The sequence below is a fragment of the Notamacropus eugenii genome, chromosome 2 (genome assembly GCF_028372415.1).
Source record: "Notamacropus eugenii isolate mMacEug1 chromosome 2, mMacEug1.pri_v2, whole genome shotgun sequence".
Taxonomy (NCBI): domain Eukaryota; kingdom Metazoa; phylum Chordata; class Mammalia; order Diprotodontia; family Macropodidae; genus Notamacropus; species Notamacropus eugenii.
The window spans coordinates 6,110,573-6,137,744 of NC_092873.1; the positions used below are offsets into that span (position 1 = coordinate 6,110,573).

The 27,172-nt window shown below is 37.4% G+C and overlaps 1 long non-coding RNA gene across 1 annotated transcript; it reads right to left on the reverse strand.

Annotated features, from left to right (window-relative positions):
* Positions 1-26,925, reverse strand: LOC140523385 (uncharacterized). The gene is made up of 5 exons (XR_011973375.1): positions 26,708-26,925; positions 11,093-11,209; positions 5,463-5,567; positions 884-1,073; positions 1-283 (listed from the first exon to the last, which is right to left on the reverse strand). It is a non-coding gene; the product is annotated as an uncharacterized lncRNA (long non-coding RNA).
* Positions 26,926-27,172: the final 247 nt, after the last annotated feature.

Below are 27,172 nucleotides of genomic sequence, written 5' to 3' on the forward strand. Positions count from 1 at the left end.
TGTGGTATGTTTTAGTGCCATTTCTCTCCATTCGAGACTACCTTATGTTTTCGTCTTACATATTTCACAGATCAAATACATATTCTTCACGTTTTTGATGATATCAAGGATGGACCCTTCTTTCTTGGGGAAAAAAATCTTCCTGATCTTCTTGCCCATGGCTGCTGTGACCTTCTGGTTCCTCAGGCTGCAGATGATGGGGTTCATAAATGGAGGCAGTATTGTATGGGTCATTGCAATTGAAAGGTTTTGGAGAGGTGATGTGCTGATGTGTCCCTGAGGCCTGCAAGCATTATGGAAATGAGAAACAACATGAAGGTCATCAACTGAGAGGAGCAGGTTGAAATGGCCTTATAGCGTCCTTCCACAGAATCCTGAACACACTGGAGAAGAGGTGAGCATAGGATGCAATTAAAAAAGGCAAAGCAAAATAAGAAAAAACTTGAACTTGCTACAATTAATACAAGCTCAGTATTAAAAATATCAGAAGCTGAGACTTTCAAGACATGAGGGATATCACAGAAAAACTGCTGGATCATGTTGGATCCTGAGAAGGGCAGGGGGCACACGTTCCCATATGTACAGCTGAATAAACGAGCCCACTGAGCCATGAACCAGATGCTGCACAGACACAACATGCTGGAGTTATGATGATAGCATAATGCAGGGGGTGGCAGATGGCCACAAAGCGGTCATAGGACATGGCCACAAGCAAAGCAAACTCTGTTGTTCCAAAAAGAAGCAAGAAGAAGATCTGAGCAGCACAGCCAAGCAGTGACAATGACTGAAACCCAGACAGGGAATTCACAATGAATTTAGGAAGTGTGACTGAGATGGTGCAGATATCCAGTGCAGATAAGTTGCTCAGGAAAAAAATACATACGACAGTGAAGTTGTGGATCAATAATGATTGCAGGAATGATGAGAACATTGCCCTTCTGGGCAGTCAGGTAAATCAGCACAAACAGCAGAGCGTGTAACACCTGGAGCTCCCGCGTGCTGGAGATCTCCATGAGGAGGGATTCTGTGATGATTAAGAGGTTGCCCATCCTCGCCGGCGAGCTGGAAGTTAGCTAAAATCAAATCACACTATGAATAGCAGAAACAGTGCTGAAAAGAAAGATGAATTAAAATGCTTATTCAGATAAAACTCAAAAACTCTTTTGTCCAATTAAATCTGAACAAAAGAAAAATCACACTCTTTTAATGCTCAAACCAGTTGATGGGAGAGCTTGCAGTAGTAAAGATGAGGCTCAGATGAATCCACTAATTGTGGAACAGAGTTTTATATATTTAGCTCTGCAGAATGGACAGGGAAACAAGATAAACATTAGGAAAGTGAATAATAACACTTGCAAAGTTAGTAAAAAGGATTATCACCACCAAGGGTACAAATGGATTTGGTACATGAGCACACACACACACACACAAATACATACACATACATCTATGCACATAAGTGTGAACACATATAGATATACATTTATGTACATGCATTATTACATGTGCTTGCATACACACATTATATCTATAAGTATATCTATGTCTATACATAATATCTTTTCATCTATATTTATCTACCTGTAGGTTAGATAGGTAGATAGATAGATAGATAGATAGATAGATAGATAGATAGATAGATAGATAGATATGGGGAAACAGAGAGAGAAGAGAGAACAGTAGAAAGATGAGAAGGATGGGAAAATCAACACATCAGTTGCATATTTTAAGATATTGTATTCAGGAAAGTGGTTTGCAAAGATTCAAATATTATATAAAATTAAGTTAATTTTATTGACAATATTGTTACACAGGTTGTTTCAACCTGTGAAAGACACACACTCATTCAATGCTTTTTTTACAAAGTAACAAAGATTATTGGTAATACAACCAGAACTTGAAAACAATTATTCTGAATCTAAATTCAATTTCCCTCATTAAAAGAAAAAGAAATGCGAAGAGGTATGAAACCAGTGATTATTCTGTGGTTTTTGTTTTTGTAAGACATTTTTCAGTTGTATGAAACTTTCCATGACCTCATTTGGGATTTTTCTTGGCAAAGATACTGGATTAGTTTGCCATTTCCTTCTCCAACTTGTGTGTGTGTGTGTGTGTGTGTGTGTGTGTGTGTGTATGTATGTATATATACATATATACATATCATGTATCTATATCTATATATATATCATTTAGTTTAAGCCCATCATGTAAATCATGGGCTTAAACTAAAAAGAATATGACAGAGTAGAAATGCCATCTTTTCCAAAATGTGCATGGTATTGTTTGTTTGTTTCCTTGACTAATGCCATCTCTGTAGTCAGCCTTTTTTTGCACTAGCCAGGCATTTTTAGCGCTCTGATTCTGAGATTACAAGTAAGCAACTTGTCAACATTTTATTGCTCAAATGTGCTTTCTCATTCTTGCTAAGACTGTCCATATAATGACAGATATCCCATTTGTGTCCCTAAATTGGTGTCCCCAAAGGCAGAAGCCTTTTTGTTCTTCAGGCAGAAGAATTCTTACCTGAATAAATTTCCTCTTTATCCCCACTCAGTGAGAATTGTTTTCTTTAAACAAGGCAAATAAGATTTCTCCATATCTTTATGAGATACTTTTCCTTAGTTAGACATATCTTAACCTAGCGGTTAGCCCATGTCTTCCATCTTGTTCAATGATCAGGAGATGAAACTTGGAACTCAAGAGATCCAATCTGAGAGTTAATTTTACTCCTTCCTTTGCATTTAACCCTTAATTTTACCTCTCTCTCTCTTACTTCTCCCTTCCTCTGGGCATCAGGGCCAACGTTTGTAAAATGAGCTCTTCATTTGATACAATTCACACTGCCCCTACCAGAGTCAACATTTATGATTCCTATAATCTCTGCACACTTTTTCTTATTTTGAGAAAGTAAGCCATTTCTCTGATCAGTGACCATGAGGACGAATGGTTGCAAGAGCTAGTGAATTCTAAAAAGGAATTAGATATGGTGCGATGATTTTGTTTGTACAAGTACCTGCTGGAGAGAAGACTATGTCTACCAATGCAGACGGGCAAGACAGAGATAGAGTCAAGGTAGAGATGGATATGAAAATGATAGAGATAGAGATGGGGGAGGTAGAGAAAGAGAGAAAGTTACTGATACACAAATAGAAAGATAGATGACAGATAAATAAATCAATAGATACATATAGAAAAATACTTAGATATCAATAGAGATCTTGAGGGAGTGATATCTAGATATACATATATGTGCATATATATCTTTATATACCTAAGTGTGTCTTACATATATGTAGATATAAATTGTGTGCCTATTTATGTGCATAAAATAGTGTTTATACACATGTATGTATGTATTACAGCATATGCATACATTTAGGGCCATAAATGATACATACATGTATTCACCATTACAAATCATTTGTGCATTCACACATACATACATACTTACATACATTTGGAGTTAGGGTCAGGAATCAGACAGACAGACACATATATCATCCTTCCACTTCACCACAAATACCCAACTTGTTCTCATTCTCTTCCCCAACTTTTCCCCAAAACCTGAACTTCCAAGTCATCGTTAGAATTCATTCCCCAATCATCCAAATATCACAACATTTAGTCTCACAGGTCAACCATTTTAACAGCGTTGAGAGCACACATAAACTTCTTAGCTCAAACCTCAGAGGAGAGGTTTCAGGTTTGACAGAATGTTATTACAGTATAAAAACAAAAGTAAAATACAGTATCAAAAACTAATCCCTTAGATAGACAAGCTATAAGAATGAGACTACTCATATCTTGAGTCACATACAATTTTACTCCATTAATATGGAAAGGAGGAAGCCTTTATTAAGCTCCTACTATGTGCCAAGCACAGAATTAAGTCCTTTACAAGTATTACCTCATTTGATATTAACAATTTTGAAAGGTAGGTGCTATTATTATCTTCATTTCACACTTGCAGAAACTGAGGCAGACAAATATTAAATGACTTTCCTATGGTCACTCTGTTAATAAGTGCTGGAGACTGGATTTGAATTTGAATCTCCCTGATTTAAGGCTCACTTGTCTATACACTAAGCAAATTTAATGCTACCAATGACTGCTGTAAGGTTCAACTTAGGTCTCTCAAAAAAAAAAAGTGTCTAGAGAGACTTAATTCCACTAAAGATACTCATCATCAAACTGTCCTATATCAAAGAATAAGAAGTTATATTGCCTATACCTTTTCTTTATTGGCCGTCATTAGTATCTAAGAAATTTTATTATTGCATGTTTATGTTGATCAGTTCTGTTACAAATTCAATTTAATGTAATTTCTCTAATTTTACATTCAAGTATTTTCAATTAATTTTGCAGTAAATTTAAAAAAATTAATGATATTACCTCTCTTGTGCCAATACATAGATATTTTATGCACACAAACACACCCCAACACAAATTTTTGAGGGAGACCATGTGTGCTACATCCCACATGCCATAATCCTAGGCTGTTGTTTCATGCTTGCTCTGAATGAATTCAAATATACAATTAGAAAATGTAAAATATACAATTAGAAATAGACTTAGGAAATGGCAATAATAGGATTGTGTTTATCCTGGTCCCCAGAATTCGAATCTAGAATGTTTTTGTAAAAACACCATAAGACAAGCCACATTGACATCAGACCTGAAAGATTAAGGGAAATTCCGTTTTCCTGAGAGAACTTGGTTCTTTTTTCCAAGGCAGATCAATTAGGAGCATCTATTTACTTTCCTTTTAACACGTCTTGTTGATAACACAGAAATTGCCTATAATTAAGTCTAGTCTTAAAAGAATGTTTAGGGGTTCCCTCTGCTCTCAGAAAGGGAGGGCGAGGGTGGGGAGTTTTTTGCACTGGCATCTCACAGTGGTGGATTGTGTGTAATGGAACTGAACTATCCCCAATTCAGGAACTACATAGTATTTTGTGTTTCTTTCTGGTCTACTTAATACGTGGAAGAGAAAAGGTTTTTTGTTCGCTGTTGAGAATTCCTTAGAAATGAGAGATTACACAAAAGATTCCAAAGGAGAAATTTGAACTTTCCTTCCTGCTGGTGAGTAAAGGAAGAAATGCTGTGAGCCTCTGGGTGGAAAAAGATTTCAAACCCTACTCTCCACACATGGACTGACCCATGGTTATGAACACATAATACTTTGTTTCTTTGCCTCTTCATATTTGTTCTTTCCATCACCTAAGTGGACAAGTAGCAAAAGAGAATGTACCAGGCTCTGACTCTGTCAGTGTCTAAAGTTTTTCAGAGCTACCAGCTATCAACTGGACAAATCTGAGGAGGTATCACCCTGAACAAGGTTCAGCCCACCCATGAATTGACCTTGTAGCTTCAAAACCATGTCTGGAATAAAAGGCAAAAAACATTTCAATTTTGCCACAGCTGAAAATGTACTTTGTGGTGAGAGGAATGTTTGCACCTACCTTTTTCGAACCCAGTCTGCCAGTTGTCTTAATTTGCTCAGTCTTCAAAAAGATCCAAAGTTTATAGATGATAAGTCATCATCAGATTCATGATTCCACAATGTACTGAAAGAAAATAAAAGCTACTATGAAGCTCTTATTTATATGGCAGAATAAAACAAAAAGAATAACAATGTGTATAAGTCTTTGTCATTATAAATCCCCTTGACATTCACCATTCCATGTTCCCAACACAGCTATGGATATCTTTTAACAGTTTTGTGTACCAGTACTTGTTACTTTGTTGCTTATTTTTATTCCTTCAATTTCTTTGTCTTGTCATAGCTATAAGGACCATTTCTAATACAATATTGAATAATGGTGATAATGGAAATCCTTCCATTATTCTACTTCTACTTAATCCTCATTCCAAATAATACCTGCTCTTGGTTTTAAATACTACTTATCATTTGGGGGAGAGGGCAGCAATGTGGTGAAGTGGCTAGAGCACCAGACCTGGAGGCAGGAAAACTTGAGTTCAAATCTGGTCTCAGACATTTAGTCACTGTGTGACCCTGGACAACTCACTCAGTTTTTTTGTGCATCAGTTTCCTTATCTTCAAAATGAGTAGGAGGAGAAAATGGCAAACCGATCCAGTATCTTTGAGAAGTAAATCTCAAAATGAGGTCAAAAAGAGTTAGATATGACCGAAATAATTGAATGGCAACAACTTATCATTTGAAAAATGTTTTGCTTTATTCATCTGCTTTCTAGTGTTTTTAATAGGAAAACATGTTTCAGATGTGTCTCTTATAAATGACATATTGTCAAATTCTTATTTCTAATCCATTCTGATATACTTTTCAGTTTTATGGGTGAGTTCATCCCACTCATATTCATAATTATTATTACTATGAATTTTCCTTTATCCTATTCTCTCCAAATTATCCTTCTTTTGTTTTACACTGGCTCCTTTTCAAAAATCTTTTTAGCTTATGACCACGTTCCTGTCAATACAGAAGCTTTTAAAATTAGGTTTGTTGTTGTTGTTGTTTGTTCACTTTTCTAGACTATTACTTGACATTGCACTTTATGTTAGGATTGAGGTCTCCTCAACACTAGAGACAATGACTGGCCTGAGTTTCTATGGCTCAGTGCAGAGGACTTTTTGATGTTTCCATGGTGATGTGATCCAAGGAGAGGTCTGGTCGCTGCCCTCCTGCTTTGTGCTTTGGTCTTTACTCAGGTATGACACCTGCTCCTTTGTCACTGTGATTACATCTCTATGCCTGAGATTTGCAATCCACAACTGTGTGATATGTTAAACAGCTACCAAATGGTGCAAGATCCTATCCATTGCCAATATATGAGTCTCCTGAAATCTCTTTCTGAATGAGTATTCAATTGCTTTGTCATCCTTGTGTGTTGAATATTCCTGTTGCTCCTGCTACTTCTGCAGCTGCTGACTCCAAGGCCTGTCCCCTAAACCCTCACCACCTCCTAGTCAGTCCTCACCCAAGTGTCCACAGACCTCTCTTTCTTTCTATCTAAGCTGCACTGTGTTGGAAAAAATGACATGAGCTACAGCATTAAAACACCTTCAAACTTATCAAGGTTTTTGATAGAATTGTGAGGGAAGCTATATTAGTGTTCTGGGAATCTTACTTCCCTATGTACAAATAGGTCATGGAAGAGTGATCCCAGAACAGGTATTAAAGCAGAAACAATGGAGTTAAATCATAATCTTACTGCACAAGAACTTTTTTAGCCAGCTCACTTGATGTGACCAGTTGCTATTTATGTCATAGAACAGTTGAAATTGCCCTGGGGTACGATCAAAATCTTTTTGATTTTTAAAAAAAATCAAAGAGAATTCTTCCTGATTGAGAAAAGTAGCTTCATTGTAGTGGTTCCCATACTAGTATGTGGAAGCAGAGATCATCTCAAAGGAGACAACCAGGAGTGGGAAGTGTTGAGGATGTTTCAGCAGATAATAGTAAGACTGAGAGTAAAATCAGCAAAGGGCCTCAGCAACCCAGAGAAAACCCTGGAGCCCATAGTGTCAGCAGAGTCATAAACAGCAGTCACTGCATGGGAGCAAGCAATAGAATCACTGTCAGTTTCCAGGTTGGAAAATTCCTTAAGAAAATGCATTGGCTTGACTCCAAAAATTAATTAGCAGTTCTAGCTTCATAAAATTGCTATGCATGCCAGCTTCCTTTATGTGCTTTAGTCATGGATGTTCCTTGGTCATTTTTTTGTCACTAAGCCATTTGGCTTTTCTGAACGGAACAGCAGCCTGTGGGAGAATGTGGTCACATGTACATGATCACTATATACACAAATATATAAATATAACTACTTTTTTCTTTCCAAACATATTCCTTAACTTTAAGATCATACTTCCAACACTACCCTTCTTGGCCATTCCCACTTTGAACTTTTTTTGTTTTTGCTCTCTTCTTTCTATACATTTTGAAAGATTAACTGAAAATTTTTTAAACATCACTTTCAATACTTATTTTATAACCTTCTATTTCCCCCAACATAAGTAATACCATTTCCTTCAAAACAAATATTCATGTATATGTGTATGTATATACCCATACACACATGCAGGCATGAAGACATACATGTGTGTGTTTGTGTCAAGAAAATCATAACCACACATTGTCTGTATCTAGAAATCCAGGACTAATTCTATATCTTTAGAGTCCATCACCTCTCTATCAAAACATGGTTAGCAAACTTCATCCTCAATCATTTGGAGTCACATTTGGTTATTGCATCAAGAGTTGTCTTTCACATTATTTTCCTTTGCAATGCTATAGTCATTGCCAAATGATTCCCCTGGTTCTGTTCATTTTACTGTGCATCAGCTCACACCAATTATTCCAGGTTCCTGTTATTCTCTCTTTCATTGTTGCAAGTTCAATAATATTCCATTGTATAATATGCCAATTTTTTCATTCATTCCCCATATGATAGGAACCAACTGTTTCCAGTAAATTTTCACAGAGTTAGTGGTTGAATGGATTCATGAATTTATAGGCAATATGATCTATTATATATTATGTATTTTTAAGAATGTTTAATTTATTTCCATGAAATCATTGTTCTAGCTTCGATTTTGAGAGGATATATTTTAATCATTTTGCAGATTGACGGGAGAAAATGACTGACAGCTTCATTTTTTTTAAATCTAGTTGTTGTGCCATCTTGTGTATTCAACACCCCAGTCACATATTCCTTGTCTTCTTAATTTTCTTAGACTTAGACACATTCTTCCTGGGAAATAATACCATCTTAATTATCCTAATCAGGACAACTTTGATCTTCTGGTTTCTCAAACTATAAATGATGGGGTTCATGAAAGGGGGCAGTACTGTGTAGGTCATTGCTATAAGAAGGTTCTGAACTGATGTTTTGTCTGATGTTGGTCCCAAGACTGCAATAATTGCAGAAAGGAGAAATAAGAAAAAGACAATCAAGTGAGGGGAACAGGTGGATAAGGCTTTGTAGTGTCCTTCCACAGAGGAGATCTTGAGTACACTGGAGAATATACGAGCATATGATATAATTAGAAAGGCAAAACACAATAAGAGAAAACATGAACTTATGGCAAGGAGTAGGTATTCAGTATTGTAAACATCTGATGTTGCAACCTGTAATACCTGTGGTATGTCACAGAAAAACTGGTGGATCACATTGGATCCTGAGAAAGGCAAGAGGAACATGTTTCCTGTGTGCAGAGTAGAATAGCCAATGCCAGTGAACCATGAGCCAACCGCGGCCCAAAGGCACCGGGATGGTTTCATGATGACACCATAGTGCAGGGGGTAGCAGATGGCCACAAAACGGTCATAAGACATAGTCATGAGGAAAGCAAATTCTGTTGATCCAAAGAAGAGAAAGAAGAAGATCTGAGCAGCACATCCAAGGAGGGAAATGGATTGAATGCCCATCAAGGTGTTAACAGTGAATTTAGGAAGAGTGACTGAGACATAACAGATATCCAACAGGGATAAATTGCTTAGAAAAAAGTACATTGGAGCATGGAGGTGTCGGTCAGTGACTACTGCAGTGATGGTGAGAAAATTTCCCATTAATGTCGCTAAATAAATCAGGAGAAAAAACATTGCATGTAAGAATTGCAGCTCTCAGATATCAGCAAATTCTATTAGGAGAAATTCTGTGACAATGGTGAAGTTGTCCATATCTTCTGGTGCCCTATAAGTGATCAAAAATAAAAATATAGCTTGAATAAGAGAAAGAAAGACAAAGAAAGAAGAAAACTAAAATGCCTAGGGGAGCCATGAAAATAAATCTAGTTCACAAAACGTGTCAAATACAAATTAAGGTCTCATCTGGGTTAGAATGAAGACTAGAAGTAACGATTTTGTGGAAGGAGATGCTGGTTCCAGAACTGAGCCATTAGTCAGCTACCATCTGGAGATCCTTTAGAGTCTTTGTAGAGCTGTAAAGGTAGTTGTTCTACTACTAGGTAATGCAGTGAATAGATCTCTTGGCCTAGGGTCAGAGAAAGGTATGCTCAAATCCAGCCTCAGTCACTTTGCACCTGTATAACCCTAGGTAAGTCACTAAACCATGCTTGTCTCAGTTTCATTATCTGTAAAATGAGCTAGAGCAAGAAATGGCAAGTCGCTTCAGTATGGTTGCCAAGAAAACTCCAAATGGGATAATGAAGAGTTAGAAGTGATTGAAATGACACAAAAAATCCATTCTTTAATCTAACCTGTCCCTTAATTTGTCCTTCTTCTTTGTCTCCTTTCCCTCTTTCCTTCTCAAGGGAAATATATTCCTCTACAAACTCTGTGTTTGTCCTTCCCTCATGAGCAGTTCAAATGAGAATGATATTCATAATCAGTCATTCTTCTCCTTGTTTGTATAAGTACCTATTTTTACTCTTTGATGTGCAAAGATGATGCCCCCAATCATCTTTCCTCACCTACCCAGTACATTCCTCTTTCTCTCTCTTTTTCTATTTTTGTCTTAAGCTCATCAAGACATAAAAGAACTACTTCTAGACCTTTTCCAATTAGACTCCCACATATAACCTTTAATAATCATAGAGTTCAGAAAGGAAACATGTATCATCTCCTCATATTAGAATGAAAGAGGTTTGTCTGTGTTTATTCGTTTACCATTTTTCACTCGTGTTTACCTGTTTACATTTCTCTTAACTGGAGTTTTAATTTCAAAATTTCCATATAGCTGCTGCTACTGTTGCTGCTGCTACTATTACTACTGCTGCTGTTGCTGTTAACGCTCTTCTCATACTTTACACCAAATCTAAAACATCCTCTTTGCAACTTTCACAACTTTCCCTTAGTTCTTCCTTCTGGAGCAGAACATTACCAGACCAATTATCCTTTTACTTGTAAAACCTATTTGGACACCATAATCGTTTTCCCTTAGAGTGTTCTTTTTTCTACTATCCCATTTTTTTCCATTTCACATGGAATTAACTTCACCATCCTGATTCCCTTTTTCTTGACCAGCTTATCAATGACCTTCAGATATTGTTGCATCAATATCCCAGATCTGGTCGCAACAGAACAGAAGGTCTTGTCTGTCTCTTCCTTCTCCCTGAAGCTTTGCCTCTTAATATAGTATAAACTTTCATTACCTTGTATAGATTGGGCATCATTCCTCTGAGTGATGTTGAGTTACTGGGTTTGCAGGAAATAATTCCTTATGCTTGAAATGTCCATTCTTCTTGGCTTCAGAATTTAAATGTTATGATCTATGGAGATACATGTATACAAAGCATAAGACTTGCATGTTCAGAAAGCATTTACTTTTTCAAATAGATTCCCCCTGGGGAATTCACATCATTGGCCTTTTATGTAAGCCCTGTGACATTTAGAAATGAGATCTGATTACTCACTTTTGACAGATGGGGCCAGGAAAGTGCAGATAAACAACAGATTTCAAGCTAAAACCCAAGCCTCCTTAATCCTCCCTCAGTTCTCTTTTAGTAAAGAGTCCTACTATTTAGGCAACTGAGTCATGCTATAATTGGTTTGCTACATTTGGATTTTTGATCAAATTCTCCCTGTGAGTAATAGCACATACCATACAGGTGAAGGCAATTGGAATTGGAAAGCAGATCTATATTTATAGAACAAAATGTTAGTGCTACTACTGCTGTTATGACTATTACTCTATTACTACTACTCCTATTATTACTACAACAATAGCAGGCATTTATTTTGATCTTGACATACATACACCATCTCTTTAAAGCTTTGTATTAACACTTCAAGGATCATTCGATAGGTATTATTTTTATTATTTCAGAAAGGATAATTTGTGACTTACTTGGGTCACATAGGAAATTACTACTGGAAGCAGATTTATTTTTGCTTTCATTGTCTTAAATTATATCCAGCACATAATCCATTATCCAGATAATAGCTGGTATATACCAATATTACTGCCTCTTAAGAAACTAATGACTTATAAGTGATCAAACCATGATCTTGGTTTCACACTTTTAAAAAGTGAGCAACCTGGTCTCTCTGGGATTGAGGGGGAAAAAAAATTACAAAAGTGTGAATTAAGAGGTGTGGAATTTCTCCTTTCTATTCAGGATATCATTTTTTCCTTACTATGGCACAGATGCTAGCGACTATCAAAAGACTGTCTCCTCACTAAGTTAACAAATTCCTCCCTGGGAGACTAAGAGCAGAGAAGGAATGAAGATTATTACATATTACCCTGCTGACTTTTGTGATATGGCTGGTATTTCTTATGTGACTGACAGGAAAAATATATTTGTTAAAAGACCTTTGAAAAACTAATCCCTTCAGCATCCAGAGTAGCCAAAGGGTTCACCCTCTCCACAACCGGTATGAGTTTTACGGTCCTTCTCTTGAGAAGAATTACATTGGGAGTGGTACCTTTCGCACATAACAAGGAAATTGAGTTTGCCCTTTAGTCTTGTTAAAAGTGCTCATAAGTTCGTAGTTATTGGGGTCTCTGAAAGTTCGTGAGGAACTTCCATACTATTGTCATTTTTATCCAAAAGGAAGACCAACTAAATTTGTTTTTGTTAACGTGCTTTCCCCAACAAAGTGCTAGATCTACTTGAAAAAAATTACAAAGTAACATTTTGTAAACAAGATGAGATGAGATAGTGACACACTGTATTTCTCACATAGAAAGAATGATTTTTAAAAAACACTGCCTTCCTCTATATGATAAAATTATTGTGTGTGTGTGTGTGTGTGTGTGTGTGTGTGTGTGTATGTGTGTGTGTGTGTTCCTTCATTGGCGAAGACTATTTATAAGGCAGCTAGGTGGTGTAGTGCATGGGGAACCAGTTCAGGAGTTAGGAGGACCTGAGTTAAAATCTCACTTCAGACGCTTGACATTCACTAGCTCTGTGACTTTGGGCAAGTCACTTAACCCCAATTGCCTCATCCTGGGTCATCTCCAGTCATCCTGATGAATATCTGGTCACTGAATTCAAATGGCTCTGGAGAGGAAGTGAGGTTGGTGACTTGCATAGCTCTCCCTCACTCAAAACAAAGTCAAGCACAAGTCATGTCATTATTTCTCTGATGGCATGGTCTTCTTTGGCAAGGAAGGATGAACACACAAAATTATTTTAAGTAATTTTCAGGAAATAAATATTAATAACTAGAAAAAACCCATAAAATTATTCTCGTAGTTAATTTTATATAATCATTCTAACAACAAACAATAAACAATCATTTAAAAAATATTGTATCATGAACCAACAAATAAGGAAAAACAAATCGTGACTGAAAGCTCTTTTGGTGACATTAACATAATTCTCCAACAATGAACTTCTTTTTCTGCTGCAGGGAGTTGACCATTACCAAGTCCCAGACATTCTTGAGGCTGGATTTATGACTAGTGACCTTTCCCGAGGACTTGTTTTGATTATCTTCTTCCAAGTTTGAGGGATTTGAGGCTGGTACCAACTTGATACTGAGTTCATAAAGTACAAATCTAGACTGAACAGATGCCATCTGCGCCATTCACAAAGTTGCATATGACAAATATCTTATCATAGAGCTTGGCACTTACTGGGTATCTAATAAGTGTATACTGATTGGTAGATTGATCAATGGATGCGAAAGAATTAGTCAAAGTTAAACCCTTCAAAAATGAAAAAAATTCTCAAAATCCATTCACAAAACATTGAAATATCTATTAAATGTGTTCAGCACCAAATCTTACGTCCTGGTTGTAATGGGTGAAAGACGAAATGACTAAGGAACATAGGATTGAGCATTTCGGTTTATTAAGCAATGCATACAAATTGCCTAACTAAATCGGACCAGATGTCCTTAGCTTAGGGTTAAACCCCAAAACCAAGAGGAGTCAGATTTTTATTCATTAAAACAATTCATCAAATATGAAAAATTAATGAAAAGAAAACGTTTACCTGGATTCAGTGTTAGATAATCTGATTTCTAATTGTAGGGAAGATTAGAGACTTTTCCAAGTTAGGAGGGAGTGAGTGAATTCTCTGAAATGTGAAAAAAGTGTTCATCTCCCCAGAAATGACTATTTTCAATCAAAGGAACATGAAGACAACTGATTAAACAACAAGTCTGTTTTAAGGTAAGTAACATGGATTGCCTGAGATGTATAATTGTAAGAAAACTCCTTTCATCTTTGAATCTGACAGGATTTCTGGTCAGCTTAACCAACTTCTTTATTTAAAGGTCTCTAAGAAAGAGGCTCAGCGTCCCAAACACTCAGAGTAAGGTTCAAACAATGCAATAAAGTTTTCTCATAATTTCCACAATTAAAGTTTTCTTACAAGACAGAAAATTGAATAGAAAGGGAACTTCTCTAACTCCAGAAATAAGTCAAAAGATGGATTCAGGGTGATTTATAGTTCTTTTTTTTTTTTTATTAAACTTTTAATTTTGGGTTACAAATTTTCTCCCCTTTTTTCCCCCTCCCCCCCAAGACCCAAGTTTTCTAATTGCCCCTGTGACCTATCTGCTCTCTCCTCTATCCTCCCTCCCTGACCTTGTCTCCGTCTTCTCTTTTGTCCTTTAGGGCCGGATAGCTTTCTTGACCCCTTAACCTGTGTTTCTTGTTACCCAGTGGTAAGAACATTACATTTGGTCCTAACACTTTGAGTTCCAACTTCTTTAGCTCCCTCCCTCTCTACCCCTTCCCCTTGGAAGACAGGCAGTTCAATATAGGCCATATCTCTTTAGTTTTGCAAATGATTTCCATACTAGTTGTGTTGTATAGGCCTAACTATATTTCCCTCCATCCTATCCTGTCCCCCATTACTTCTATTTTCTTATGGTCCTTTCCCTCCCCGTGAGTGTCGACCTCGTATTGCATTCTCCTCCCCATGCCCTCCCCTCTATCCTCCCCCCCTTCCTGCTTGTGCCCCTGTCCCCCACTCTCCTGTATTATGAGATAGGTTTTCCTATCAGAATGAGTGTGCATTATATTCTTTCCTTTAGTGGAATGTGATGAGAGTAGATCTCATGTTTTTCTCTTGCCTCCCCTCTTTATCCCACCACTAATAAGTCTTTTGCTTGCCTCTTTTATGAGAGATAATTTGTCCCATATAACTTCTCCCTTTCTCCTCCCAATATTTCTCTCTCACTGCTTGATTTCATTTTTTTTTTTTAGTATATGATCCCATCCTCTTCAATTCACTCTGTGCACTCTGTCTCTATGTATGTGTACGTGTGTGCATGTGTGTGTGTGTGTGTACTCCCACCCAGTGCTCAGATACTGAAATGTTTCAAGAGTTATAAATATTGTCTTTCCATGTAGGAATGTAAACAGTTCAACTTTAGTAAGTCCCTTATGATTTCTCTCCGCTGTTCGCCTTCCTATGGTTCTCTTCATTCTTGTGTTAGAAAGTCAAATTTTCTTTCCAGCTCTGGTCTTTTCATCAGGAAAATTTGAAAGTCTTCTATTTCATTGAAAGACCATTTTTTCTCCTGAAGTATTATACTCAGTTTTGCTGGGTAGGTGATTCTTGGCTTCAGTCCTAGTTCCTTTGACCTCCGGAATATCCTATTCCATTCCCTTCTATCCCTCAATGTAGAAGGTGCCAGATCCTGTACTATCCTGATTGTATTTCCACAATACTTGAATTGTTTCTTTCTAGCTGCTTGCAATATCTTCTCCTTCATCTGGGAACTCTGGAATTTGGCCACAATGCTCCTAGGAGTTTCTCTTTTTGGATCTCTTTCATGCGGTGTTCTGCGGATTCCTTGAATATTTATTTTGCCTTCTGGTTCTAGAATCTCAGGGCAGTTTTCCTTGATAATTTCGTGGAGGATGATGTCTAGGCTCTTCTTTTGATCATGGTTTTCAGGTAGACCCAGAATTTTTACATTGTCTCTCCTGATTCTATTTTCCAGGTCAGTTGCTTTTCCAATAAGATATTTCACATTATCTTCCATTTTGTGAATCTGCGCGGTATGTTCTGAGATATCTGTCTTTCTCGAAAAGTCCAAAGCTTCCACCTGTATCATTCCAGATTTGAGAGATCTATTTTCTTCAGTAAGCTTTTGAATCTCCTTTTCCATTTGGTTAATTCTGCTTTTGAAAGCCTTCTTCTCCTCATTGGCCCCTTGCACCTGCCTTGCCAGCTGAGTTAGGCTAGTTCTCAAGGTGCCAATTTCTTCAAGATTTTTTTGGTTCTCCTTTAGCAGGGAGCTGATCTGTTTATCATGCTTCTCCCTTATCCCTCTCATTTCCCTTCCCAGTCTTTCCTCCACCTCTCTAACTTGATTTTCAAAATTCCTCTTGAGCTCTTCCATGGCCCGAGCCCATTGGGTGGGCTGGGGCACAGAGTCCTCGATTTCTGTGTCTTTGCCTGATGGCAAGCCTTGTTCCTCCCCATCAGAAAGGAAGGGAGGAAGTGATTTTTCTCCCATAAAGTACCCTTCAATAGTTTTATTTCTTTTCCCTTTTCTTGGCATTGTCTCCCCCTAGTGGCCTGACCTCTGAATGTTCTCCTCACATCCACCTCGCCTCCTGGTCCTCCCAGCCAGCGTTTGGGGACTGAGATTCAAATGCTGCTTCCTGCCTTAGGATTTTTGGCGGGGGCAGGACTGTTATTCAGAGTTAAATTAGGCTCAGGTGCTGAGGTCAGGGGCAGGGCCGCCTCTCTGGCTCAATTCCCTCAGGGGGTTTATACACAGACCTTCCACAATGGATCCAGGCTCCCGCTCGTTTGGGGAGCCCCTGTCCGCAGCCGCCTCTCAGCCCCCACCTCCCGGGGGGGCCCGAGCTATGGGGGCACCACGCTCCCCTCTCAACCCGCCAAAGAGACTTTCTCACCTACCCCCGTCAGTCACCTGTTGGTGGGGGGCCTGTGCAGCTGCTGAAGATCCCGCCTCCAGATCCCTCTCAGAACTTTGTCTCTCGGAGCCGCGGCTGCTGTCGCTGCCGCAGGTCTGGGCTGGGCACCGTGTCTGCAGCGCAACGGACCTTTTGCGAGAGGTTTGCAGGTCTCTCTGTGGGTGGGGGGACCCACGTGGCCGCTGGATCTCTTTCCCACGGTGTCGCTGCCGAGGTAGGGCTGCTTTCCTCTTCCCGCCCCGGCGCCCAGTCCCCGGCGCGAAGGACCCCCCGCGAGAGGCTTGCAGGTCTCTCCGGAACAGAAATCTCCCTCGCTCCAATATTCCGTGGTCTCTGGGTGCAGAATTCGCCCTGGGTTAGTCCCCTCTGCCGTTCTGTGGTTTGTGAGGTCGGAGCTATGTGTATGTGCGTGTTTCTACTTCGCCATCTTGGCTCCGCCGTGATTTATAGTTCTTAAAGAAAACGGTCTAATCCTAAAACATTTTCAAAATTTATTACTCCATTTAATTAGAAAATTTTTATATTCCATCTTTGTCTTGTTACTTTGTCTAACTCTGTCTTTAAGAAGATAGCATCCTTATATTATTGTTTACCACAAATACAGATTAGAATTCTAAGATTCGTCAGGTATGCCTGCATCCTTTTACAGTAACTCAGAGATGTTCCAGCATCAATCTATTAATTAACATTAATACTATAATAGTTACTTAGTGACTATTAAGTAATTCGTACTTACAAAACTTCTGTTATTCATCTACCCTGTTAACAGATATTTGTTATGAAAGAGAAAAATGAGGCATAGTTATAAAATGTCAACACCCCTCCCTCAATGGGATGAACTGTCTTGGCACATATAATAGCGGGGGGAAAGCTCCCTTAGCTCTGTTTGATCTCAGGAACAGGAATATCTAAAATTCAATCGTGGAATAACTGGGCACCAAAGCCAGGCTCAGGATTAGCCAGGTAGCGAAATTTCCTGTTAGAAAGGAAATAGCACAACAGGGAATTTGAGTCAATTCCCTCATGGGTGAAATATCATATTTGACTTAAACAAAATTGTTCTCAGTCATCAAGCTCACATTCTAATAACAAGATAAGACACATAAATAACTTTTATCTACAATATCACAGAATTATTACATGGGAGAAATGAAAACAAAAGACTTCATGAAGTCATATGCAAATGGTCACAAGAAGTGAAGATATTTTTTTTTTCAATCCAACAGTCTTCAAATGTTTGCTAAAAGACTTTCAGATCATATGAGTAACAAGATGATGGGATAGATATTTTCTGTCATATTAAGGACCTCCCAAACATCTTCAAAACAGAAATTTTGTGGTAAAGATAGTCTGTATTATACTCTTCCTTTTCCATTGTCTGCGACACCCAAAATCCAAACTAAACTTAAGAAACAATAACTCCAAACCCAAGAACTGAGGCTCACTGACCTGGAGTTCACTAAGCATCCTTCCCCCCCACCACAATACTAGCACTAAAGCTACACTATTAGACACAGGACACAACACATGTTTACACTGAAACTCCTTCCTATACCCCAGTTCCCCTCCCTCTTTCCAGTGTCTTAAAGATTCCAGTTCCAAATTGTAGGATAAAAGATGGAAATTCAATAAAAATAAGTTTGAAACATTTTAGAAAGAAAACCATAATTAGAGATGAACACCCCAAACAACAGAAATGTATGATGATTAAAAAACTTAAATGAACTGACGCAAAGTGATGTAAGCAGACCCAGAAGAACATTGTACACAGTAACAGCAATAGTGTACAATGATCAACTATGAATCTCAGCAACACCATGATCCAAGACAGAGCCAAAGAACGCATGATGAAAAATGCTATCCACCCAGAGCAAAAGAACCAATGGATTCTGAATGCAGATAGAAGCATTTTTTAAAAATTTCTTTATTTTTCTTAGTTTTTATTTTTTTGCCTGTGTTTTCTTTCACATGACTAATATGGAAATATATTTTGCATGATTGCACCTGTATAATTATATCAAATCTCTTACTGTCTCAGAGATGGGGAAGAAAAGTGAAGGAACAAGAGAATTTAAACTCAAAAAATTAAAAAATGAATATTTAGGGGTTGTTTTACATGTAAATGGGGAAAATAAAATATTATTAAAAAGAGAAATACGGGATGTGTGATTAAAGGCTACCAACAACAACAACAACAACTAAGTGACAAAAAGGAAAAGTGAGAGAATTATTTCTAATATACAGAAGGAGTCAGGTGCGAATATGGAAAAATCAATTGAGGTTACAATAAAGAGGCAGAGAGTAGTATGGAAAAAAGAAAAAACCTAGTGATACCTTACCTATAAGAGAATTCTTCTTTGTTGGACCTATATACAAAACGGGAAAGTACATAAAGAGCAGGAGGGCAATGATAGATAGGAATAAACGATGTCACATGGTCAAATCAAGGGCTAACATCAAGGGAAAGAAGATGTCTGTGGTCTCAGAAACATAATAGCCTACAAGGCAGTAGATGAAAAGAAGGAGGCAAAAGAATGGAAAGGAGAGGAAAGGAAGGGAACTTTACTTAATGTAAGAGTGTAACCCTGAAGAGTTTGGACCAATCCTAACTCTAACCAGAAGGATAGACCTGTTTAGACTCACTCCTGCTTCTGTATCAGTGTGAGTGTTCTCTGAGCACTGCACCCACTTCCTTAAGAGAAGTGTAATAAATGCCTTCTCTCTAGCCCACTTTCTTTCTTAGCTCTTTCAGTGAGAATGTGTCTACGCACCTACGTCTTCCAGAGGGCATGCTACCATGGAAGCAGTGTGCAGTGGCAGCTAGCCCCGGCTAAATTCCTGACCTTGCCTTGGTAGTCCTGTGATCCCCATAAGAATATTTCTCATACTTTAGAAGTAATAAGATGTTGCAGTAATGAATATTCTCATGAGTAAAGAGAAATAAAGACCTTTCACTGAACAAGGTTTAGGGGATTTGTTGCTAGAAATGTCTACTTGTTCTAGTAGAGGGTGTGAGGGACAATTGGCACTAGGTCGGAGTGAAAGACCATAGACACAGGGAACAGATTTTCCAAACAAATAGAAAAAATAGGAGGGGAAAAGAACAAGAAGGGAGGATATAGATTATTTTCTGGGGGAGGTGCCTTTCTATTGGACAATGACCCCTCTGACACCTTCAATAATAGGCATTGTTCTGAGAGTGAGGCGCAAGGACACATCAGAGGGCCCCCAAGATCTGTGAGATATCTCAGAAAAATTGGTGGATCACATTGGATCCTGAGAAAGGAGATCCTGAGAAAGGCAATTGGAAAATATTACCTGTATACAGAGCTGAATAAAGAAGCCCACTGAGCCATGAGGCAGCCGCTGCCCAAAGACCCTGTTTTGATGTCATGGTAACCCCATAGTGCAGTGGGTGGCAGATAGCCACAAAGCGGTCATAGGACATGACAATGAGGACGGTAAACTCAGTCGATAAGAAAATAAAGACTTGAACAATACAGGCAAGAAAGGAGATGGAGCGATTGCCAATCATGGAATCCAAAATGAATTTGGGAAGTGTGAATGAAATTGTGCAGATATCCAATAGTAATAATTTGATCAGAAAGAAGTACATTGGAGAGTGAAATTGGGGGTCAGTGACAATTGCAGTGATGGTGAGAGCATTCCCCATCAGTGCTTCCAGGTAAATCAGTAGGAACAGAAGAGCATGTATAACCTGTAGCTCCCAGATGCTGGAAAATTCCACAAGAAAAAATTCAGTGATGATGGTGAAGTTTCCCATGTCTGCTGATATGAGATAATTTATCTAAAATCAAAGAAAAAATGTGAGTAGAGGAAATAGAGGGACAAGAAAAAGAATTGAAATGCCTATTTTCATGGGAGAGCCAGGACAATAATTCCATTCCATCTTATTTAAACATCAAGGTAAACTGTGGCTAAAGACTACAGCTACTATGCTGAAAGGCTGAGAGTTGGCTTAACCTGAGGTTGAGCATATGAATTCTTACTCCTAAAAACTGTTAGACCCTGTCAAAAGACTCCTCAGAGAAACATGATATGCCAAATTAATCTCCTATATCCATCTATTGGAATCAACTGGATCCATGTAGGGAAGGGACTCCCATCTCGCCCCCTCCTCCTATCTCATCTCCTTATATATTTAGAACTTAAACCACCATATAAATATTACGCATTACTATTTTTGTATACATATCACAGAAAAATTTGTAAACAGGCTATATATGTGTGTGTTCAACATAAGTTACATATGTAACTCAGAATATAAGCTGCGTGAAGGTAAGAAGGTAAGAATTATTTTGTTTCATTTTGCTTGTACCCCTAAACTTGGTAGTGTTCTCAATAATAGTATTTTATAAATATTCTCCTCTTTTCTCCTCTGTGTGTTTCTTCCTGTTTTTTTCTATCACTTTCTTAATCTGTCTCCATTTCTCTCTTTTCATCTCCCTCCCTCCCTCCCTCCCTCCGTGTCTCTCTCTCTCTCTCTCTCTCTCTCTCTCTCTCTCTCTCTCTCTCTCTCTCTCCTCTCTCTCTCTCTCTCTCTCTCTCTCTCTCTCTCTCTCTCTCTCTCTCTCTCTCCATCTATATATCTCTCATTTCTTCATTTCAACCCACCTATTAGAACGTAATCTCTTTGAAGGTCAGAACTGTTTCATTCTTGGTGTTTGTCACCCAAGCACCAGGCACTATACTTGATATAGGCATAGAATTCATTTTTGAGGATTGGTTGATTTATTTGCAAATTAGAAGGAAACTTAGAGATTATCTAGTTCATGAACCTCATCAGAGAGGAGTGTAACCTAGCAGATCAGTTCCTGGACTTGCAAAGTCAAAATACTTGTTTCACTTCATCCTCATATATTTAAGATGGTAGTTAGTAGCAATCCCACACAGCTCCCAGAATCTTTGTTTCTTTAATCTTTAAAACTGATATAGTATCGCTTGTCCAACCTAATTCACTGGGTGGTTGTGAGGAGTTTGTTTCATAGAAATCAAAAAGCCATTTACATGAGTCTGGAGTGTTATTTTATAAATGAGTAAAGCAAGACTTAGAGAGATGAAATGCCTTGAAGCTAGTGAGTGGCACTGAGAAATAGGACTTTCCACTGGAGAACACTTTCTCTTAATACAAAGAGCTGCTTTTCATACAAGAATTCGCTTTATTAAACATTATGGCTACAAAAAAGAAAAAAAATTCAAAATACTCATGGTGGTTCTATGTACCCTGCAAAAGATACTTCATATGGATAAAGGAAGATAGATCTAGACACGTTAGACTCAGAACCTGAAGTCCTGACGTTAATTCATGAACTTGAACGTGAAAAACATTTTCTTTTCACTAACTTCCTTTGTAAACCAATGTTTTGTTATATTTTGCATTTTGAAACATTGTTCTTTGGATACTAATTCACTACTAGTGGAAGTAAAACTCCATCTTGGTGCAATTAGCAAAGGAACTCAATTTAGGCTTGAGATTATATAAAGGGCAAATAAATGGCAAGCTAGGTAGCACAGTGGATAGAGGCTAGCGGCTTGGAGTCAGGAAGACTACCCTTCTTGCAATCAAATCTGGCCTTACACACTTAATAGTCATGCCACCCTGGGACACTTAAGCGGGTTTTTCTTTGTTTCTCTATCTGAAAAAGGGGCTGGGAAAGAAAAAGGCGAAGCACTTCAGTAACTTTGCCAAGCAAACCCCAAATGTGGTCACAAAGAGTCAGACATGACTGACTTGATAGCAGCATGAGGGAAAGTCTTAGGTTCCCTTTTGGTCTTCCCTCCATACTCTTTTATTACAAACATTCACTCAGGATGAAATAAAATCAGTACATCTTTTGAGAGATAATACTTCATAATAGTATAGAGAGAATATTTAAAAAATTTAAATACAGCAATAACTTCCAAGAGGCACAATGCCAGTCATCAGGGGGTAGAGAGAAAGCAAAGACAGTATACTCCACCATGTTCCACACGTTGAACAGCAGATACAGCCAGGCAAATGGCAAATTCCATTGAGGACACCATTCCATAACTGGATGAGTGAGTCAAGCAAGGTTTTAACTGCTCATTATTCAAATTTGATTTAACAATTTTCTTACTTGCTATGAGCTCATGATTAGTGCCACCTTCTCTCCTCAAAGGTCAAATTTTCCTTGAATTCTTTTGTCTTAATTAGCTCCATCTTTCCCTTATTCTTCAGTCCTGTCTTCAAGACTGGAAAAAAACAGTTTCACCACCCATAAGATCCCTAACCCTCGGTGATAAGTGGATACAGAAGTATTTATTATATGTCATTGGCAAGGCACTGAGAAAAATTCTAGGATGAAACACTGAGGTCAAATTATTTTTGTTCTATGCTATGTCTGTTTTTGTCTCTGGGTTATATCATTAAAGTATGGAGCATGTGCCATGGAGACAAACACTTTGTGGAAGTTTTTTAAAAAATAAACTATCCAAATATATATATTGTACATTGTAAAAAATTCCACCTTTCCCCCAAACACTGTGAATGCCAACCAATCCATACCTTCACAATATGCACACTCCTACACATTACAATACATATGCTTATAGAAACACACATGTATTCACATATACACACAACTCATGAGATCAAAGTCCTATTGCCCAAATGTCCTTATAAATCTGAACTTGCTGAACTATGCTGGAATTCACTTTTCACCCATCAAAATATGTCCATGTACAAGCGCATATAGCTGTCAGTAAAAAACTCAGTTTGCACGCACTTGCCATTTATTACTTCTCCTATATAGTATCATCTCCTGTCCTAATCACACAGCAGGACTTTCAAATCTAACAAACACATGCTTATATATATATAATATATATTATATATAATATACAATATATGTATATAATGTATATGTATATACATATCTATATGTGTGTATAAATGTATGTATGTATGTGTTTGGGTGTATATATGTATGTGTGTGTGTGTGTATATATATACATACATATATATATACATATATATGTACATATATATGTATATATATATGCATACATATATATATATATATATATACACGGATAACTCACATACTCCTGATACTTCCTTTCTCCTACAATCTAATATCTGAAAAGTGTCAAAGACATAGAGATTCAGGGATAAGATGATAAAACACTTATTAATGGAGTATAAGTCTCATCATCTAACTTGAATTTGCATTGAAAATGTGGGAATATTTGCTCCAGTGTATTTCAGGCATGTAGAAACACTGAATAGAAATTTCCTACTTTCTGGACTATGTAGATTTAATAATTATTTTCCCCCTTTGACAAAGGAAAACCACCAGAAAGAGTAACTGAAGAATTTCTCAAAATAAAATCCCATTTGGAATTTATTTAATGGTTTCTACCACTGGCACTTCCTATCATTCCAATGTCCAAGACTCAGCTCAAATTCTACCTACATTAAGAGGACTTTTCTAATCCTTTCGCTGCCCAATCTTTTCCCTCTTCTCACTGCTCGTGCCTTCTCTCTCAGTTTACTTTCCATCTCTTCTCTACGTCTGCCTCTTTATCCATATGTATAAAGATATTTTTAATCTACCTATTTATCCATATATCTATTTATCTTTTATTCATATGGATATTTTTGTGTTATCTCTGCCTTTAGAATGTGAGCTCCTTGTTTTTGTCTTTTTTTTTTATTCCCATTGCTTTAGCACACTGATTGGCACATGGTAAGAGTCTAACAAATGATTATTTTCCAGACTAACTGGTGCTTCCAAAGCTGCTTAAGATATAGCTGAATCCTCCAAAGAAGCTGAGTCCTCCCCGTTTGATTTTAACTTTCAAATAGGGTCATAGAGGCAGGACTATAAGGCACATTAGACATTACTTGTTCAAAGTCTTCAATTACAGGAGAAGTACAAATAGGTTATATGACTTGCTCAGTGGAACACACATGATAGATGGTTGAATAGGATTGGAGTCAATGATTTCTGACTTTGAATCCATCATATCTCCCACTGAATTTGCTAAGCATCCCAATTAATACATACTCTTCTAAATTTCCAAACACTTCTTTTCAGAATAAATATAATGGAGAATTTTTCTGTAGTTTAGAACATTTTTAAAAATCCTTACAGTTCAATGAAAATATGGGGTACTGGGAAAAGTTGCCTTAATCTTCTGAAAATAAAGGAACTTAACATACAATTCATGAGCCTCTGCTGGTCTGTAAGAATTCTCCATGTCTAAAATACCTAGAATGGTAAATGAAGTTTTCTTGTACATGTTGCTATATCCTGTACCTTTATAGCCTAATAATTTCAAACATCTGTCTATCACCCCTACATTCACACATTACTTATTTAATTCAGATATTGTTAACCTGGAGTTCATGAATTTTAAAAATATTTTAACTATCTCAATATAACTGATTTCTTTTAAATTCCACATATTTTATTTTATTTGTGCATTTAAAAATACAATTCGAGAAGTGACCCACAGCCTTTGCCAACCAGACTTCCAAGAGGCTCAATCACACAAGTAAGGATAAAAAAACCCTCATTTCATCAGTAATTCTCTTATGATCTTTTTTAATCAAAATCGTTTGGATCACCAAAGAGACATTTAGTTGCATTGTCACCATTATCCTCATCCTGTATTATTTAAATCATTACTTTTGTTGTTATAGTTACTTTTTCTTCATTGGATTAATTTTCAAAATTTTTATAATGCTTCCGGTCAGAACAAAACTCATCAGGACCAAATTCCTAGCTTTACCAAATACTGCAGGGCATTATAAAACATAAGAAATTTATAATCATTTTCATATTTGCACATGATTATTTGACACTTCACAGTACCTTGCTATTTCTTATGCTATGAATTGCATATATAAATACAATTTGTAATTCTATGACTTCTTATAGCTTATATCGCAATAATAATCACTAGTAATTATAACTATCAGATAGTTATATATGTGTGGGTATGTGTATACCGTTCACCATATGCCTGGCACTGTCCTAAGCACTTACAATTACTTTCTCATTTGATGATGATGATGATGATGATGATAATGACAATAATTGAATTCACTTAGTGCTTTAAGGTTTGCAAAAGAGTTTATAAATGTTATCGCATTTAGTCCTCGGAGGTAGGTGTTAACACTCTTCCTATTTTACTGATTAGGAAACTGAGACCAAAAGAGGTACAGTGACATCTCCAGGACTGCATAGCTAGCAAGCGCATAGGGAAGGATTTGAACTCAGGTCTTTCTCACTCCAGGTCCAGAATGCTATACACTATTCCACCTAGCTTACTTCTTCTTAAAAGATTTTCAGAAATGGAGTTCCTTTCACTACACTCCTAAAAAGAAGTCTTTGGGGATTGGCAGAGGAGATTTTTATCATTCCCATAGGTGGGAGAGAACATAAAGGTATAGAGAGTTAAAATGACAGAACTTGACCAGAAACCCAGGTCTCTTTGACTGTTTTCAATTTGTCTCTGTAAGATTCGATGGTAAAGGTTATGTTATAGAACCATGCTTCCAGTTTCCCTGGTCACCAACTGTAGTTTACTAACATTTTTTATTTGACTGAATTTAGAAGCTGGGATTTGTCTTTATAGAACCCCAAGTAGGAACCTTGTTTCATTTTGTTTTCAAGCTTTGCATTTTACTTGTATTTTCTCATTTGAACCTCAAAATAACCCTGAAAAGTCTCAGAAGTGATTTGCCATTAAATATTAGAGAAGAAATTTTTAAGCAAGCCTTCCCAAATCAAGTCCTTCCATTATCATTCTCTTTTTATACACTCTAGAGGCTAGAAGTTATTCACTTATACAGAGATCAACTCTCTGACCTTGACTTCCTGTTAACTGAAGGAACAGACCTACAGAAAAGAGGGAAAATTACCTGAGTGTTGAATGGTGTCGTTTTTCCTTTTTGAAATGTGAGTTGTTTTACAAAGTCTTAAGACCTTTGCTTTCCTCTGCCCTGATTCACTTCACCTTGGGAGATTCAAAGGAGAGAGAGTTGAAGTAAATGAAGCAACTTACTGTATTCACTAGATATTTGGTGACTTGGGTTATAGTACTGGGCAAAATATAGTGCCCAGTGACCTTTGGGGAACTGGTCCCTGAAGACTCACAGATACCAACGTGATTATCACATCACTGATTGCAATAGATTCTCTGACGTTTCCCCAAAGAATGATTATGAGGAGGATATTGTCATCATAAATCACAAAGGAAAGTTGTTTTCTCTTTAGACTCATTAAAACAAGAACTGCCAATGTATAGTTCACTGAGGCTTTGGTAGTCCACCAAAGGTTTTCAAGTGATCTTCAGCACTGTCCAAATGAATGTCAGTTAGTCCTGG